At 44.9% G+C, this 17,793-nt stretch overlaps 1 protein-coding gene across 9 annotated transcripts in view; it reads left to right on the top strand.

Moving 5' to 3' along the window:
• Nucleotides 1-17,793, top strand: part of FOXN3 (forkhead box N3) — a 173,600-nt gene that overhangs the window by 17,417 nt on the left and 138,390 nt on the right. For 2 of the 9 annotated variants that reach the window (XM_042048349.1, XM_042048343.1), the window contains exon 1: nucleotides 17,481-17,666. The exons of 3 other annotated variants lie outside the window; for them this stretch is intronic. The gene's annotated coding sequence lies outside the window, so the exon portion shown is untranslated. Of the gene's footprint in view, nucleotides 1-15,830; nucleotides 15,853-17,480; nucleotides 17,667-17,793 lie in introns of those variants that run through there. 4 more of the 9 variants (XM_042048348.1, XM_042048351.1, XM_042048350.1 and 1 more) reach the window with 4 other exon arrangements.

Here is a 17,793-nt window from a genome sequence, read left to right as displayed (position 1 = left end):
ACTACAGAAAGTAAAGTGAATATCAAAAGCATTTGGTGTGTACCAAAAGCAAGAACAACGCACTGATAAAAGGCAGCTGTAAGATCAGAGTCAGATGTCTGTATCTATGGTCACTGAAGGAACCTAGGTATCCTTAAGGTACTTCCCCACATCATCTAAACTGGGTTTTATTAAAAGACGTCTGTCTTTAGAGACTACATGCTAATAGAGCAAGAGGGAATGAATTGATTTGCTTTTTTTTTCTGTACCTGAGCTTTGCCTTTTTGATGTTTATTTTGGTTATTGTGGCTTCTGAGGCATTTTTAATTAGTATTTCTTTCTTAAACAGAGTGCCTGTGAATGGTTCAGAGTCTCGTGTCCGAGGCTGCAGAAAATATTTTGCTGAAAAGGAATAGGAAAGTGAATTTTCTGAGGAGATAAGTTTTTGAATGATTGTTTGTATCTGCATCTAGAAGAAGGGAAATGATTATTTCTTATGGCAGCTGAGATGGTCATGAGGAAAAGGAAGCCATTATTAATTAATCATCAATTATTATTTTAGTACTTATGTAGCACTGTGTGACTGGTGCCCCACAGGGATGGCGGATCATCTCTCTGCCTGAGGAGCCTACATTCTAAATTTAGCCATGGTGATGGCTGCTCATGGAGATGATGTGTTTTCATCATTCCCTGCTCTGCCTCAGCTTTTCAGTTGAATCCCATTTTAATTCCCCATCCCCAGCAGAGGGGAGCCTGCACTAAGCAGGAATGGTGAGATCAGAGTCTAAAAGAGCACAATCAATGCAGTAAACAGAGAGGCAGGATTAGAGGTCTGATCTCAGTGTTACATCTTGCAATCCTTACCCTGAATTGCAATAATGTAAATAAAATCTTACCAGGAATAAAGAGTGCCGGATTTGGTGCCAGTTTGGAAAGACCTGCCCTTTCTGGGCCCTCAGACTGATGTCCAAGTAAAGTTTTGAGGTTTTTTTCAAAGTCCTTAAATTGACACACTTAATGGTGAGACCTGGTCTCCATGGAACTGGTGGCAGCCATACTGGGTTGTTTCTCTTACTGGTGTTTTCCCTGACCTTACCTCTTGCTGAAGTCCCGTTGCTATTTCTGTGCATTGAAGCAGGTGTTTCTGGATGCTGTGCCTAATGCTGCACTCTGCTTGCAGCAGTCAGTAGGGTAATAAACTCTGATAGATATGTTCTGATAAAACCCATATATTTAGATCCTAAGAATTAGCTAGTATATCGCAAGAGTTGTATAAGGTGGCAGTTCAGCAAAGTGTCAAATTGGACTCTGTGATTCAAAGAATACGTTTATGTGGCAGCCACTTGGAGTGGATTTGTAAAAGGAACTGAAAATATGTAGTACTGCGAGAAGCCAGTGTTTATGTGAAGTACCTATCATTGTCAAAATGTGGTGCAGTGGCTAGAACAGAAAATGGGAGTCAAACAGTCTAGGGTTTATTTTTGGCTCCAGCATATCTGTACTGAAGTCAAATTAATTAGAGCTAAATACAGTAGTCTCTCCTTATATAGGATTTTTGATCCACTTTCAGAACTCTGTTAGAGATACGTACTATTTTGTTTTTCTAGAGGATGATCTGAAAGCATTGAAGGAAGTTGCTACATTTTGTATTAATGTATGCAGATTTTTTCCATAAGTGTGTGAGTTAGCATGAGATGTATGACTTCTGTGATGGGAGGGATAAATGTGTGGAAATCCATAGCTGTTGCCAGGTGCCAGTCTTAATCAGAAACCTGTCAGCTTCAGTGAAATTTTGCATAGATATTTTCCCCTGTCAGGTGACCTACTTAAATAGAAGAAATACAGATGTTTCTGGGCAGAGTGTCCCTGTTCTGCAGAGTAGAAGTCCAGGATAAAAAGACAAGTTTTCATTTATTGGTACATTTTCATTCATTTAAATAAAAAATTTGAATAAAGGAAGTTTAAATATTTTGAATGTGACTTTTGCTTGTTAAAAATGATTCTTTAAAGAACCAAACCGAAACAATCTGATGTCTCCAGAGGAATGCCTGCGTAGTGCTCTGCAAAAGGTATCCCAGTGAACTCCAGGGGAGCTCTTTTGAAGAAGTTCAGCCTCCTGGACAGTGAGTTTATCTTTGGGACATTGTTTACAGGACATGCCATGGTTTGGCTGTCCCTACACTGTACTGTGCAGGGGATAGCAGATACCTCCTTAGAGACTTCCACACAAGAGGATGTTGTGGTTCCCTTTTGTTTCTACTTGCTTCTAAGTCTAGATGGTTGCTCAAATGTACTCCCAAGAGTGGAGGCAGGAGACAGTCTAAGCATGTGGGCAGGGGATTCTGCAGAGACAAGATTTGGCAGTGGTTTGATCCCTCTGGGCTGGCTCGGGCCTCTGTTGCACTGAGTGTGCTCTCTGTCTGCATAGAGCTGGGCACATTCCCTTTGGGGATCAGTACCTCATAGAAGTAGGACATAATCACCTAATCCAGTGCTTGCAAAGCACAGTCCTGAAATAATTCACAGAAAAAAACTGTATAACAGGGTGTGTTACTGATGAGAAATGAAAAGCAGAGCTACCAGAGGAGAGGGAGATACCAATTTGGTTGTCTATGTTGTCGTCTCCTGCTGGCAGCAGAGTGGGATGGGCACGGGACTAAGAGCAGCCACAGCTGGTTTGGCCATTCTGGTTTGCGTAATGGCCGAGGGCCAGAAACACCCAGGACCATGTTCATTTCTGTGCAGGATGGTGCCCCTAGGCAAGACAAGCACCTTGTAAGATGAACATTCTGCTGTGACTGCCCTCCCTTCTCACAAGCCTTGTGTCAGTGGGGAGAGAAGCAAACCTTCAGGCAGGGCTGTCAGATGGCACTTTTGAAAGTACCTGAAGGCTGAAGCAATACTAACTTCACTGAAAGTCATTTAAAAGTCAGCGGGACTTGGGCTTTTAAATCTTTCTAGTGCTTTTCTTACAAGTTACCATCAGTATTTGAAAATCTAATCTACTGGCTGTGCCTCCATTGCATCATCCATCTGAGGATCTCTAATCAAAGCTGTAAATATCTATAAATCTGTAATACCTTATGAATTTTCTATATTGACTTGAATTTTGGGATGTTTACTGTATGAGTATATTGATTTAGGTTAATAGGAAAAATAACCCAGTCAGTAATAAAAGCTGATGGTAAATCAGCCCAGTTCAGGCGAGTGACAGGCAAGGATGGAGAGATCCTGCAGGCCAAGGCCAGCAAGTCAGCATGAGTGGCTTGTGTAGCCGGTCCATCTTTTCCTCTTTCTTGGGGCAAGGAAGAGTCCAAGGGAGATCTGTTGAGGGGAGAGCAGTGTCTCCTGGTACATGAATCAGCTGTAGTCATGTTACCATCAGGTGACACAAGATACACCTGTCTGCTCTTCTTTAACTTGCTGTTAGGCAATACCTTGGATTTAAAGGCACTGTTGTTACGCTGTCCCAAGCCACTGACTGAAGTCCAGTGGAGTCCTTGTAGTTTGTTAGATAAATAGAGTTCATTCTCATCCTCCTTCTCATCTCAGGATTGCCTCTTCTGGTAGGAGCAGCTGCTGGATTGTGCACTGGGAAAGAGAGTGATGCCTCACACCCCAGAGAGGTGCAGTCAGAACAGCAGAGGTGTCACTCACCACAGCACACTTCACCAAATCCTGGGTGCATGGGGGAAGGCAACCGTAGGTTATCCAATTCAACAACTGATATGGACCTGTACCATTTTGCCTGAAGCCATTCTGTAGACTGCAGGGAAAAATATTAGTGATCTGCAGGAAAAGCCAGACTGCCTGACATGGATGTAACGTTAGGCTTAGCTGCAAGACCAGAAGCAGTAGAATCTGTAACCCGAGTATCTTATTTTCTGGTCAAACTCGCGTTGTTCTAACTCAGTCTTTTATCCTTGTGTTTTATAAAGCAAAAGAGCTTCTTTTCTCTGTTAATTTCCAGTATATTACTTTCTTGTTTTAAATAAAGCTCCTGCTCTATTTTTGAATAACATAATGAGTGAAAAATGACTTTATTCATCCTGGCGGCAGGACAGCAATTTGTTACACTGCCAGCTAGAGGACCTGGATCAGAAACAAATTTGGGTTCCCAGGCTTTATGCCAGAAGAGCTGAGACATATTTTTGAGGTGATGTACTTGGACTCTAGGGGGAAATTGTTGACTGAACTGAGCTGCTTTCACAAACATCCTGCCATCTGAGCCTTGACACACTGCTGGTCTTTGCCTCAAATGGGCAGGTCCCCTGCCTCGCACTGTGTGCTGCAGCTAGGAGCTGCTCCCAGGAGCTGCAAGCACAGGTGAAGGATTGAGGATGCTTTCAGTGGAAAGCATTCACACTTATTTATCACTTATTATTCCATTGATCCAAGCACAAGGATCAGGTATAGTGACGACTGTGGGTTGTTGGAGGGGCGGTTGTTGCCCTTTCCACATGGGGCCAGAGCTGAAACTTGAGTAGATGATGATGCAAGGCCATTGCTTCCCACATGACCACCCTGGACTTGACCTAGCTCCACACCACCCTTTGAAAGCACTCTCTCTGTTGCTTCCCTGTAGCCCTTCCCAGCATGCTCTGTGGCCCTTCCTCATCTCCCAGACCATTTCCACCTTGGCCATGCTCTTGCTATCTTGGGCAGATGGCAGGTGGAAGCTGGAGGCATGGACTTAGAGTGGAGCAGCCCTGAGAAGTTTGGTAACTCTGAAGCTGCAGCTTTTTTAAAGGACTGAACCTGCATAGGGCCTGATCTGTTACAGTTACTGTTTGTGTGAGGCAGCATCTTCCAGCTGCTGTTCTCTTCATGGATAAAGATATCATCAGCTGGAATGATCTGTTTCCACATTTTGTGTAGACATATTAAGTGCTTGGAAAAGCTCCAGGCACTTCAAGTGAGTCTGTAAGGGAAAAAGCTACAGGCTAAGACTACAAGGGAGAGCATTAGGACCATTTTATTGAAAAATAAATCCCTTTTATCTGGGTGGACGCAATACTGATAATTATGACTGTATGATTAGATGGTCATTGATAGGTATGTTTATGTATTATATTCTGATGTTTATATACACCTGTAGTTATTCAGAGGGTGAAATGCAGATTATTAGTAGCACTGCTGGAGCAGTAGGAAGGCACTATAAAATCAAGAGAAGTGCATAGGCCTGAGTCATGTGTCCTAGATATATGATAATTACCATAATACACAAGAAATAGGGTTTTCAAGCAAAGCTATGAGGTGACACATTTAAAGCAAAGGAAGAGGTTTTTTTCACACAGTCAGTAGTTAAAGCATGGAACTTCTTGCTACAGGCTGTTGTTGATGCTGAAGCTTACAGGAACCTTTTTGAAAGGCGGTAGAAAAAAAAATATCTTTGGGTTTACAGCATACCACAACATCTGATTGCGTCTTTAGCTTCAGCTTTTAAGCACCAGGTCTCTGGAAGTACAGGAGAATGCTGCAGAGTATTGCTGTGCATTTGCCCTGTTCTTCCTTAGGACATGGCTGGAACAAGGATATGGGCAAGAGGAGCTTTGCTCTGACTGACTTCTTCAAATCTTACAGTAAACATTAAATGGAGTTGTGTGACAGGGAGGTAAGGAAGAAATAAAGGTACAGGGTTGGATGCTGATTAGCACTGGCGTGAATCCAAGGATGCAATCAAATAGTGCACAGAGCCACAGAGCACCAGGGTACCTAAGGACAGCTTCAGCCCAGCTCCCTAAGGACTCTGCAGGCACCAGCATCACACTTCCCACTCAGTAAGGTAAGCACAGGCCTAAATTTCCACCTGGCCAATTTCAAGATCTTATTCCATCTGCCTGAGCTATGAGAGAAGAAACTGCTCAAGTGGAACCCATTAACTTCAGTAAGGACCCCCTTTGGGTACTTGACAACTAAAAACCTAGTCTTGAACAGAGCTGAGCACACACTTGCCATGGTGTACATTCACACACATGAATACATGTATCACCAAGGGCCCAGTTGCAGACCCACACTTGACATGTGAGTGCAGCATGTCTCTGGTACCCTAAATCTGATGTGTGTGTATGAGAATTCAGAGTCAACCCTGGCTGTGTACAAGAAGCGTGGAAGACCAGAGCTGTAGCAGAAGAACAGGTAGTTAGTAAGTTACTGATGGCAGTGCTTGTTGCAGTCCATTTGTTTTGCCTTTTCCAATATTGTAGAGTGTCGCTGTTGTACCGGGGATGGCGAGAATAATGACGTAAGTTCAGTCCAGGAAGAATAGAATTATTTAATAAATTGCAAACTCATTTATTTAACTTGGTTTGCTTGAATGGCATGAGGCCACTTGTCCCTTGACCATCCACCTCCCAGAGTGATTGGCTAAGACCCTATAACATCCATTTCAAAATATTTTCCTCAGTCAGTATCAACAGACTGTGCATAGCAAACAACAGGTGCAAGATAGAGTCTTGGTTTACAAAAACCTCTTCACTGTTTTCAGTTAGCCTGCGTGAGAAAAGCAAGACTTTCACAGGATGGTGGCAGAAAGTTGGAGAGTTTCTCTGCTTCTAGCTTTTCAGCATCCACAGTAGAGGTTGTGACAATGGACAGAAATACATAAAAGTAAGGGTGGTACATGTACTCTCTGGCCTCATCTGGTCAGCACTTACAGATTTTCTCACTTGGCAAAGCGGCTACCCTGTAATCACTGGAGCATATAAATCTTGGCTCTTTTTGGACTGGGACCTGTGCATGGTAATGGATGAGCAGAGAGGCAATTTCTTTTATAAGGAGGTGAGCATTATGCAATTTAAAGGTGCCACAGTTTTTCCTATTTGTTGAATCCATGAGTTTTTTGCTTTGTGAACATCTGAATTTTCTGATTGCTGGTAAGAAATACCTACAGTTTGTTGTAATAATATGACCAAGTCACAGAGTAGCCCAATGTTCCCCACTGATTGGCATACACTGGGGTCTTGAGAGCTGTGAAATTATGTTGTTTGGAGAGCTAAGAGGAAGGAGGAATAGCAGGAGTTTTCCAGTAGAGGTAATAGCCACAGAGTGTCTTTGGATTGGGCTGCATTTGCCCTGGTACCCAGCATAATCCAGCTGCTTTTGACTCAGCGGCATCAGCTGGCCCCAAGGTGGCGGTCAGCGTTAGCCGGTGCTGGCTGCGTGCGCTATCATGGCATGGGAGTCTCGCAGGAGTTTGCTGAGACCGGTATCTCAGGAACCCTCCCAGGTAACCTCTTAGGTCAAAGTCATCCAGGTCACTCTCAACAAGAGTAGTGGCATTGACCAGTCAAGAGATTCACTGACACTTGTAGCCAAGTATTGACTTTGTTGCACGCAGTTAAAAGCTGTACCGCCAGTTTGTTTGCTGATCCTCCCCCAGATCTGGCATTCCTCTGATTATGTAGCCAACTGTAGTTTGTTATTATTTAGACCAAATCATGCCTTGGGCAAAACTGACATCACTGCTGGGCCTCATTAGGGAAATGAAGAGCAGGGTGTGGGGAGCCAGCTGCAGGAAGTGCCACTGTTTCCCACTACTGGAACTGGGAGGCGGATGCCCCTTGCCGGGCAGGTTAGTGGGGTCTGTGGTTTCAATGTAGCCCTTTGCCAACACCCTTCAGTTACAGGCGGCATAGGGATCTCACCAGGTGGAGAGATTTTGTCCTGGTGTCAGTTGGGATAGAGTTTATTCCTTTCTAGTAGCTGGTAGAGGTCTGTGTTTTGGATTTAATATGAGAGTAATATTGATAATACACTGATGTTTTAAGTGTTGCTGTGCCGTGCTTACCGTAAGTCAAGGACTTTTCAGTTTCTCATGCTCTGCCAGTGAGCAGGGCCAGAAATAAACTGGAAGGGAGCACAGCCAGGACAGGTGACCCAAATGGGCCAAAGGGATATTCCATGCCATCAAACATCATGCTCAGTATGGGGGGAGATGGCTGGCAGGGGCTGATCACTGCAGGAGTGCGGGCTGGGCATCAGTTAGCAGGTGGTGAGCAATTGTATTGTGCATCAGTTGTTCATCTGTTATTATTATTGTTGTTGTTGTTGTTATTATTATTATCTTTATTTTAGTCATTAAATTGTGCTTAACTCTTGAGCTTTACTTTTTTCCACTTTTCCTTCCCATTCCAACTGGGGCTGGGGGCAGTGAGCAAGTAGCTGTGTAGGACTTAGCTGCTGGCTGGGGTTAAAACACAACGGCTTTTGTTAAGTCGACATGCATGCTATGTGGTGTAGGCTGCTCCATTGCTGTCTTGTGTTTGCTTTTTTCTAATGGCCATTTTAAAGAGCAGTACTAACAGGGCAACATGGTTTCTGTGCATCTCTGGTAATTTCAGAATCATGGATTTAAATAAATGAAGACTAGTCACATAGTTGTTCGTAGGTGGGAAAGTCTTTGTCTTCAAGCAGTGCGGAATTTCTCAGTCTGCTTAGTTACAACAGTGACAGTTTGGAAGAAAGAGAGTGATTAGTGAAATCTGCAATACTCATTTCATTTGCAAACTTCCTTTGCTAGCCATTTCTCTTTTCTTGTGTTTAAATACCACCTTGGTGTTGCCTTATGTCTCCCACACTTTACCTTACTTTATACCCTACTGGACTTTAGCTATGTAATTCCTGGCTTTCCCTTTTATCTAGTTGTTCCCGACCTTTGGAGTTGATTGTGTAACCAGAGGTGCAAGTAATGTTTTCCCACTGAAGATCAGACACATCATATAAGACATTGTCTTCAATGTCACTCTGTAGTTCACTCTGTCTTGCTAGTTCAACCCGCAACAAGTTACTAAAGTTAACTTATAAATGGTGTGAGTAATTTATCTTATGAAAAAGGTACTGTTTGAAGAGAGTAAATGCCTGTTCCAGCCACCACAGCAGCAAACTCCACCACTCGTGCTGCTAACATCCAACCACTACCTGCCTCTTATTTCACACTAAACAGGATAACAAAAGCATTCTTACAAATGGACTGTTTCTAAACATGTCAGAAGCTTTTTTGGACCAGCACCTAAGAAATGAAACTGGTTTTTTAAGACCTGTGCTTTCATTTTGGCACAAATTATAGATGTTCACAGACGTGTCAATAAGTGCAGGCTCTGGAGATGGGCTGCTTCTCATTAAACATGCATATGCTATTGTCTTCTTACTTCTTTAGACTTGGCCTTCATTTCGAGGTCAGACTTTAATTTCTGAAGAATGTAATTTAAAGCTATGTATAGTGCTTTGTCATTACCTGGAACTACTAAAGAAAAAGACTTGGCACTGGCAAAACAAATATGTAGGAGCTGCAGCTGCTTTAACTCTGCTAGGGGCAGTGAAAAAGAAGGTCTAAACATTTGAGTGATTTTAACAAGGGGGCAGAAGCAAGTGAAGTGTCTGTTGCATTGCAAAAAGTTTTACAGGCAGAAGCTGACAACACAGGAGGCTGCTGCTCCCTGTATTTAAAGTTTGCTTTGCCATTTGTCTTGAGTGGGTTCAGTGTTGTAGTGAATAATTTATAGGCAGCATGAATGAGCTCATTAGTCACCTTTTCAGAGCTTAAGTGAGTTTTGTGGTTGTCATTACATGGGTCTTCTGTTCACAGGCACGACAGAAGGACGGCTCGGCGGCTGCCTGGTTTGTGCTGGCACAGCCCCGACTGGTCCGTCTGCTGCTGAAACCCCAACTCTGGTGCCCAGCAGTGGTCTGATAACCTGCTGGGCTTTTTCCAGGGATAGCTTATTTCTTTTTTCTTGCATGTGATGTTTGGTTTGATATTGTGTTGTTTTCATGTTGGGGTTTATTTTTTGTTGTGGAAAAGAATACTGAAGATTATGTGACAGGTGATGTGGAACAGGTAAAACCCTCTACTTGCATACAAGCAATAAAAATGACTTTTCTCCTCGAATGTTCTTAAAAATTTTGTTATAGCCTGTCTTGATTTTGGCTGTGATGGAGTTAATTTTCTTACTAGTAGCTGTTACAATGCTGTGTTTTGGATTTATTATGAGAATGACATTGATAACATGCTGCTGGTTTAGTTGTTGCTGTGCAGTGCTTACCCTAAGTCAAGGGCTTTTCGGTTTCCCATGCTCTGCCAGCAAGCAGGTGCACAAGAAGCTGGGAGAGAGCATAGCCAGGACAGCTGACTGCAACTGGCCAAAGGGATATTCCATATCAAAGAGCATCATGCCCAGTATATAAACTGGGGGAATTGGCTGGGAAGGGCTGATCACTGCAGGGGGATGGGCTGGGCATCACTCAGCAGGTGGTGCGCAATTGTATTGTCCATCATTTGTGTGTCCATCTTGGGATTTATTTCTCTCTCTCCCTCTTTCATATCTCCCTTTTCACTACTATCATTAATATAATATTGTACTTTATTTCACTTATTAGGCTGTTCTTAACTCATAGGTTTTACCTTTTTGCAATTCTCCTTCCCGTCCCGCCGGGGGTGGGAGGAGTGAGGGAGCATGTGCATGGTACCTAGGTGCTGGCTGGGGTTAAACCACAACATAGCCATAACATTTTTTTGTCCTTGAAATGCTTATGGAACTAAACTGTGCTGGAACTAGCTGAACCCAAGAAAAGGGCTCAACTATCAATGTTTGCAAGACTGCAGATTTAAAGAGAAAAACATTCCCAAGATTATTTCATAGTGCTTTGGCAGTTGAGGCCCACCCCGTCCTTGTGGCATCCCTGTGAGAAACCTGTGGAATGTGAAATTTTCTTGCAAAAAGTCTGTGAGGTACCAGATGCACCATACCTCCCAGATCAATGCAGCTGCTCACTGAAGTTATCTGTTGCCAGAAAGACTGGGGCAGTGCCAAAAGGCCCGGCAGAAATTAATGTCCCAGTGAATAAGTCAGTCCATAATAATAACGCACTCTTGTCACCGTAGAGAAGCCAAAAGCTGCTTGCAGGGAAACCCACATCAGGACATGAATGTAGCAGCCAGAGGGGGTGGTTCTCTGGCCACGGAAGTTGCTGCTGGGATGTGGGTACTTTAGCTGTGCTGTTTTTCTGTGCCAGCTTTCTTCCTTCCTCCCAAAATCTTGCTTACCTGCTCTGCCTGGTGGCTGCTCTCCGGTTCAGCCTTGGAGGCCACCTCACTTGTGGCTGTGGAGGGGAGCACAGGACAACATAGAACCTGTCTGCAGATGGCACTGACTCTTTTTAGTCCTTCCACTGCAGTTTTTCATTGCTTTTCATTCCTCGCTCCCTGGTGCTTTTGGTGGGCTGGTCTGTAGCACTAAAAAACCACCAAGGATAGAAGTCTGCTTATTCATTTTATGGCACCTTGTGTGTTTCCCACAACCTGCACCCTCTCAGCATCTCTTTGCAGACACAACTGTAGGTCAGCACAGCCATGCTTGTGCTTCATCCCTGCACCACCTCATACAGGCTTTCGTAGTTGTCTCTGTGATGTCACAGTCTGGGAATCTGCATTTGACAGGATTTCCTCCAGGAACAGTGTTCAAGAAATGTACAGGAAGAGTAGAGCCAAGTATTGAGGAGAGGAAGGGACCCTGGAATATCCTGTGCTGCAAAGAGCTGGAAATCAAGCTGGTACTCACACAAGTGTAGTTGTGGCTAGGAAATGCACCTGGCACAAGCAAATGGTCAGAGGAGAATAATTTCTTTCTGGCTCACAGCACTAGTGATGGTAAACTGTTTGGTGTCAGTTGCCGAGAACTTCAGTTGATGAGATGTGAACGCAGACTTCACTACCAGTGAGGTCCTGTTGCAACTTAATTTTGCATGCCTAGATATACAAATAAAGGAAAAATTCATAAAATTATTGATGAAATGGACCATTTGTATGCAGGAAAGCTGGAGCAGAGTTTGAGATGTTGACTTGAAATAATTTTGTCTTAGTTTTAGAAATTCCACTTGGAAATGCAGTTTGGGAGCTTTATAAAAAGAACATGGTTTTCCATTGTAGTTTTTCCCCAAAACTTGTGATCTTTACTTGTTTGCAGTGTTAACTGCTGCTTTTCCTCCATGCTGCTTTTGAGAACAAAAATACAGTTGATTTCTGGTTCTGCTGATTACTTGTAAGTTTTTAATCTGCCAAGTGGTGAATACTGATGATGAGATGCGCCAGGCCACATCTTGTGGCATTACACCTTTACAACACATAGCAGAGTCTGAGCACCAAACTCCAGAAAACAGTTCTTTCATTTTTCAGCCTCTTTAAACACTGCAACTGCACGAGAAATACTGGCTTGTTTTACAGTTAATGTACTAACTAATTTAGTTAGGTGAGTTCAGACCAATATAGCCATCATAGCAGAAGACTCCAGTAAAGATAGGTTTATCCCAGCAACATTTTGCTTTCCACTGATTAGGCTACTAAATAAGCTGCACTGGCCGAAGCTTCCCTTTCCCATTATAAGCTAGGTTTGTGCTTGGGGTCCTTGTGTGCTGGGTAATTACACTGTGAAAGCATCTCTCATATGGACCCATTTTAACAAATATATGTAGGACAAATGAGCATGCATGATGCTCTCCTCCCACCATGCTCATGTACTGAAACACAATTGCTGGTAGCTTCTCAGCTGTGTATAATTCTCAGCTGTATATAATTTTATAATATATAAAAGTATACTCATTTTCCTAGAAGCTGCAAGCAAGTGTTACTACAATAACATTGCAAATGTGCATACATTAATTTATAAAGGAGCTATTTAATAAAAACTGTGGATTTTATTGGGAGAAATTAATTTTACTTTAGCCTGTGAAACAGAAATGCCATAGATAGTTTTGTTTGCTCACACTTCTGACAAAGCATAGTATTGGAGCTCCTTTTCTCACAGATTCAGTTCTGTTTCCGTTGGGTTTCACTTGCTGGGGAAAATGAGAACTTGAAGAGTAATTAAATGCAAGGTTGGGAAAATGCTTTGTAAATCTGATTCCATGTTCTCGAGTGAATGAGCAAAAGATCTATTGGTTAAGCTGGAGTAAACTGGGCCTTCATTGCATGTGCAGCTTATAGCTTAGTGCTTGCTGTGGGTGAAGAAAGGGGAGTGAGTGCATGCTTGCAAAAGCCCTGGGACAGGCAGGCAGGGTACAACTGCATTCGGAGTAGCTGTGAAGCCAGAGCTGCTCTCTTTCAGGGTAGCAGGGCACTGTTTATCAGCCCATTAGCTGTGTTACTGCTGTACAGGGCAGAGACTCTGACTGTTCTGGTACTGTTCCAGGAACTCAGTCACGGCTGTTTCTCTGCCCCAAAAGCAGGCATAGTGCAAAAAACAAAACCAGGCTGGTCTGCTGTGGTTAAAAATAAAGAAGTGTTGATATTTCAGGAGAAGAATGCTGGGAACAGGAGTTGTGAAAGAGGAAATGAATAAACACATACTGTATTCATGATTTAGTTTTTTAAGTTCTTGAAGGTGTCCGGTGTGCTTGTGCTCTGTACAAGATTAAATCCATTGCCTCAGAGAAAACAGAAGATTAGAAATACCAAGACTGATGGGGACACGCCAGTCATTCTGCATGGGGGAAGAATTGACACAAAATGAGATGGTCAGTGTACAGGTGTCAGGGCCTGAGCTGTGTCCCACACTGAGGATCTGATCACAAGTGTCAGCAACCCTGTCCACATCTCTCTTTGAAAAGTACATCAGGACCCTTAAGAATTAGGAGGGGTTTTTTGTACAGCTGCATGTCAAATTCTAAATCCTAATGAGCAAGCTTTGCTGGCAAATTTGCAGCAGACTTCAGGGAAGAAATCTGACTCTGATGTAGAGAGAATAAACATTGGCAGGACACCAGTCAATAAAGATATGGTAATTGGAGACCAAGTTAGGAAGAGGGGCTTAAAGGTGAGGATAAATAGTGCAGGACTGCTGAAGTGTGGCAGGTGCGGCCAGAAGGCAGAAAGTAGAAGTATTTAGCAAGGTCATGTGACATGAAGTCCTGCTTTTGACTGGGACAGTGGTGCTGTATTTTTTGATTTAATACGAGAATTCTGTTGATATCACACTGATGTTTTAGTTATTGCTGTGCAGTGCTTGCCCTAAGTCAAGGACTTTTCAGTTTCCTGTGCTCTGACATTGAGCAGGTGCACAAGAAGCTGGGAGGGAGCATGGTCAGGACAGGGGTCCTGAACTGGCTAAAGGGATATTCCATACCACAGAGCATCATGCCCTGTACATAAACTGGGGGGGAATTGGCCAGGAGGACAATCAGGGCATCAGCAGGTGGTAAGCAAATGTATTGTGCAATATTTGTTCCTCTTGGGTGTTATTCCTCTTTCTCTCGCGTATTATTACTATCATCATCATCATCTTTTATTTTGTTTGAATTATGAAACTATTCCTATCTTAACCCATGAGTTGAGATAAGCGGGTTTTGTTTTTTTATTCTGATTCCTCTCCTCACTATGTGTGTGTGGCAGAGGAGCAAGTGACTGTGTGGTATTTAGTTGCTATCTGGGGTTAAACCATGACACATGGTCATAATACTAGCAAAGAAAGATGTTCTCAGCAGAGATGGAGATGGAGGGAGGAAGACGAGCCCGTGAGCCCATGACCCTTGCTGTGCTTGTGTGCTTGATGGCTTGTGGGAAATTTTCAGGGATTCCAATCTAGAGGAGGATAAGAGATAAAGGAGTATAGGGAGATGGCTGGAAATCCTCATTAAATAAGATACTGCAACATCTGCAGTTGGTATTCTGAAATCTGAGTGGAAAGATTAGTCTGTTGTATATTAGCCCACAAGGCTAAAGTGCAGCTCTGCACTGTTGGAACTTCTAATCAGCCTTCAGTACGGCAAGTACTTTGGTCTTGATGTACAAACAGTTTCATCTGTCAGTGTTGCAAATCTTTTGCTAACTGAATTAGTATTATTGCTGTCTCAGAAATAGGGAAATCAACACCCTAATAAATTTGGTGGCTTGCCTGAGATTACAGCGAGTATTTAGTTACTTGATGGCCATATATTAGTTGTTCTGCTGCTGCTGTAGTCCCTAAGCCAGCAGTTAATGTTCTTTCAATGGTGCTGTGTGAGGCTGTGTGCTCCTTTTTTAAATCAGTCGTATTAGATATTCCAGCAGTCAGAAGTTTGGGATCAGTCTTCCCAAGAGGCAAGATAGTAGTGTTTACCTTGTTGCTGGTATTTTAATGCTCTGCAAGTCAGCAACTCCAGTTGCTGTTGAGCTCAGGGGCTAGTGGGAGCTAGCGAGAGGCTGCCCTGCACTGCTGCCTCTCATGGGGCACCAAGCAGGGTCTGCCAGCCCTCTGACCCAGCGGGCAGCCTGTCCCCCTGCTCTTGTAACCTCCACCACCTGCTGCCGGCCCCTGTGCTTGATCGTGCTGGCTTTTCTGTCTGCACAGCAGATGTCTCACAGTGGCCCTTCAATGCAAGCTTTAGTGTGCGCTCTGGGGAAATTCCTACCTGCCATGGAAAAACCAGAAAACTCTGAAAGTGGTCATATTCCACCAATATTGATGGGGAATTTAGCCACTGATTTTGAACAGAACTGAGCTGAATAGGATGCATACATAATATATTCAGGGTATAATTTTCTTTGCATACTACCCTGCATCTCATGAGGCTTCCCCCTTCTCACTTCAGAAATACTTCTCATTAGCTGAATTCTTCTTGGTAGTCTTTCAAGACACTTGACTTTTACAAGTGATAATAAATGCAATAAATCTCCTTGCTTGCCAATAAAGAGGCATGTTGATTCACTCAGAAAAACGTCTGAAGCATTTGGAGTAAATTCAGGTGGGTGGAGTTATGGCTTGATAATTTAGTTTGGGTTTGAAACCAAACGGCCATGAGATAAGAATTGTGTAAACTAATGGTCTTGATGACTGTCGGAGTGTTAGGGCTGGTGGAGTCACAGGGCAGGATTGCCAGTGGGTAACGATACTCTGCTGCCTGGTAGGTATTCTTCCCATTCTGCAATTCAGCTGCTGGTGTGTCTTCTTGAAAATATGCAAGAATGTGAAATAGCAGTTCCCTGGGTAGGGGAGGGAAAGCTATCGGCAAAAGAAGTCTTAGCTAGTTATGACAGGAATTTCTAGTTCCAGAGAATCAATGAAATGCTTCTTATCCCTGCACTTTGAGAATGAGGTGGTTGCCACTCTTATCTAAAATGGTGAATTTTGTGAGTGTCAGAGAGATTAAAGGAGGTAACCCATCCATTGGGAAATAATGCAGAATTCCTGAAAGGTCTTGAGGCAGCTGTCCTAACTTTTCTAAATAAAACAGCTAAAGTGTTTTCCTTCCTGGCTTAATGACAATTTCTGTGTCCAGGGAGGACTGCAGTGGGAAGGATACCTGTATTTCTGACTTAAATGATATTGTTTCTGCATTTCTGCAGCACACATTTTCTATAGAAAAAGGAAAATTCGTATTAAAGTATGCTAAATCTGCAAGCCTTGTTTAGCCAGAGCGGAAAATGTTTGGTTTTTGTGGACCAGCTACAAAACAATTCCATGTATTTGTTTTATGGGTAGACAGCCATACTTTAATTCTCTGCTGCAAATCACTGAAGCTACTTGAGATCCGGCATGTAACATAGAGGAGACTACGTTCAACTAGTGCTGTCTAGACCGGGCAACTTCTTTATTTTTAAATCAAGTTAGTTCCTTTCAATTAATTCAACTGATGGCAAGGGGTTTTTACTCAAGTTAATACTGGTTATGTCAGGGTATGATAGCAGAGGGGAAAATGCACCATTTTTCGTAATTGAGTCAAGCCTTCTTTTAAAGCAGATTTCCTTCAGGAAATATTTTTTCCCTCCCCCGTCGTCAGGTACTGCAGATTTCTGCAACACCGTTCTTTACTGTCCACCGGGAAGACCGACCCTCAGCAGTGGCCGCAGTTTCACGATGCCCGGAGCCAGCGGCAGAGCCGCCCTGCGGGATCCCGCGCCTGTCGCTGCCCGCACAGCCCCGCACGGCCAGGCTCCCGCTCACACAGCGGGGCAGGTGCCTGGCGCCGGCCGGCGGACTCGTTTGCGCCGCCGGGCCGGCAGGAGTTACCTGCCCACTGGGAAGGTGTTGAAAGATACCTCCCCCGCTCCTCTTGCGGGAGAGGTACAAGCAGGGCTCCGCTGTGCTAAGCCGTGGGCTCCTGGGGCTCGTCGGTGCCCTCGGTGTCCATCGCGGTTCAGCCGGGGTCGGCCTGGCCGGGTGGGGGAAAGGAGACTCTCACAAGTGGGAGCGCCGCGGCTGCCGATTGTCCGCGCATCGAGACTTCCCGAGCGCCTCCCGCCCGACCGCGGACACCCGCCCGCCCCCGGCCAGCGCCGCCGGCCCCGCACGACCCCGACGCCGGGCGGGCGCCCTGCGGGAGGGCACGGCCGGGTCCCCGCCGCCGGCCGGCAGGAACCACCGCCCTCCCCCACCGCCGGCGGCCCTCCCTTCCGCGGCTTCTCCCGTCGCGGCTGGCCCAGCCCACGTTTTCCCTCTCTCCCCTCCCTCCGTGGTCATGTGTCGCCTTTTTTGTTTGCAGTGGAAACAATTTCTCGCTCTCGGGCTCGCACCGAGGCGGACCGCTGCCCGTCGGGAGCGCGGGGCGGGCGTAGGGCGGGCGGGCCCCATGCAGGCGGCGGAGCCCCGTGCGCCGGGACCCCCGCGGCACCCCCGGGGCTCGGGCTGAGGCGGGGGCGCGCCATGCCCGGCTCCGTCAGATGAAACTTTGTGCCGTTGCCATGAAGGGACCGCGGTGAAACCGCCGCCCCCCCCCAGGTAAGTTATTGTTGTTGCTGTTGTTGTTGTTGTTGTTGTTGGGGGTTGCGCGGGGCGGTGCGGACCGGCCGCGGGGAGCGGCGCGGTGCAGTCCCACCCGGCTCGGCCCGGCCCGGCCCGGCGCCAC

This window comes from Corvus kubaryi, unplaced genomic scaffold (genome assembly GCF_017639235.1).
Source record: "Corvus kubaryi isolate FWS band 111438036 unplaced genomic scaffold, C.kubaryi_AGA036_p1.0 66, whole genome shotgun sequence".
NCBI lineage: Eukaryota > Metazoa > Chordata > Aves > Passeriformes > Corvidae > Corvus > Corvus kubaryi.
This window is presented reverse-complemented; position numbering and strand designations above follow the sequence as displayed.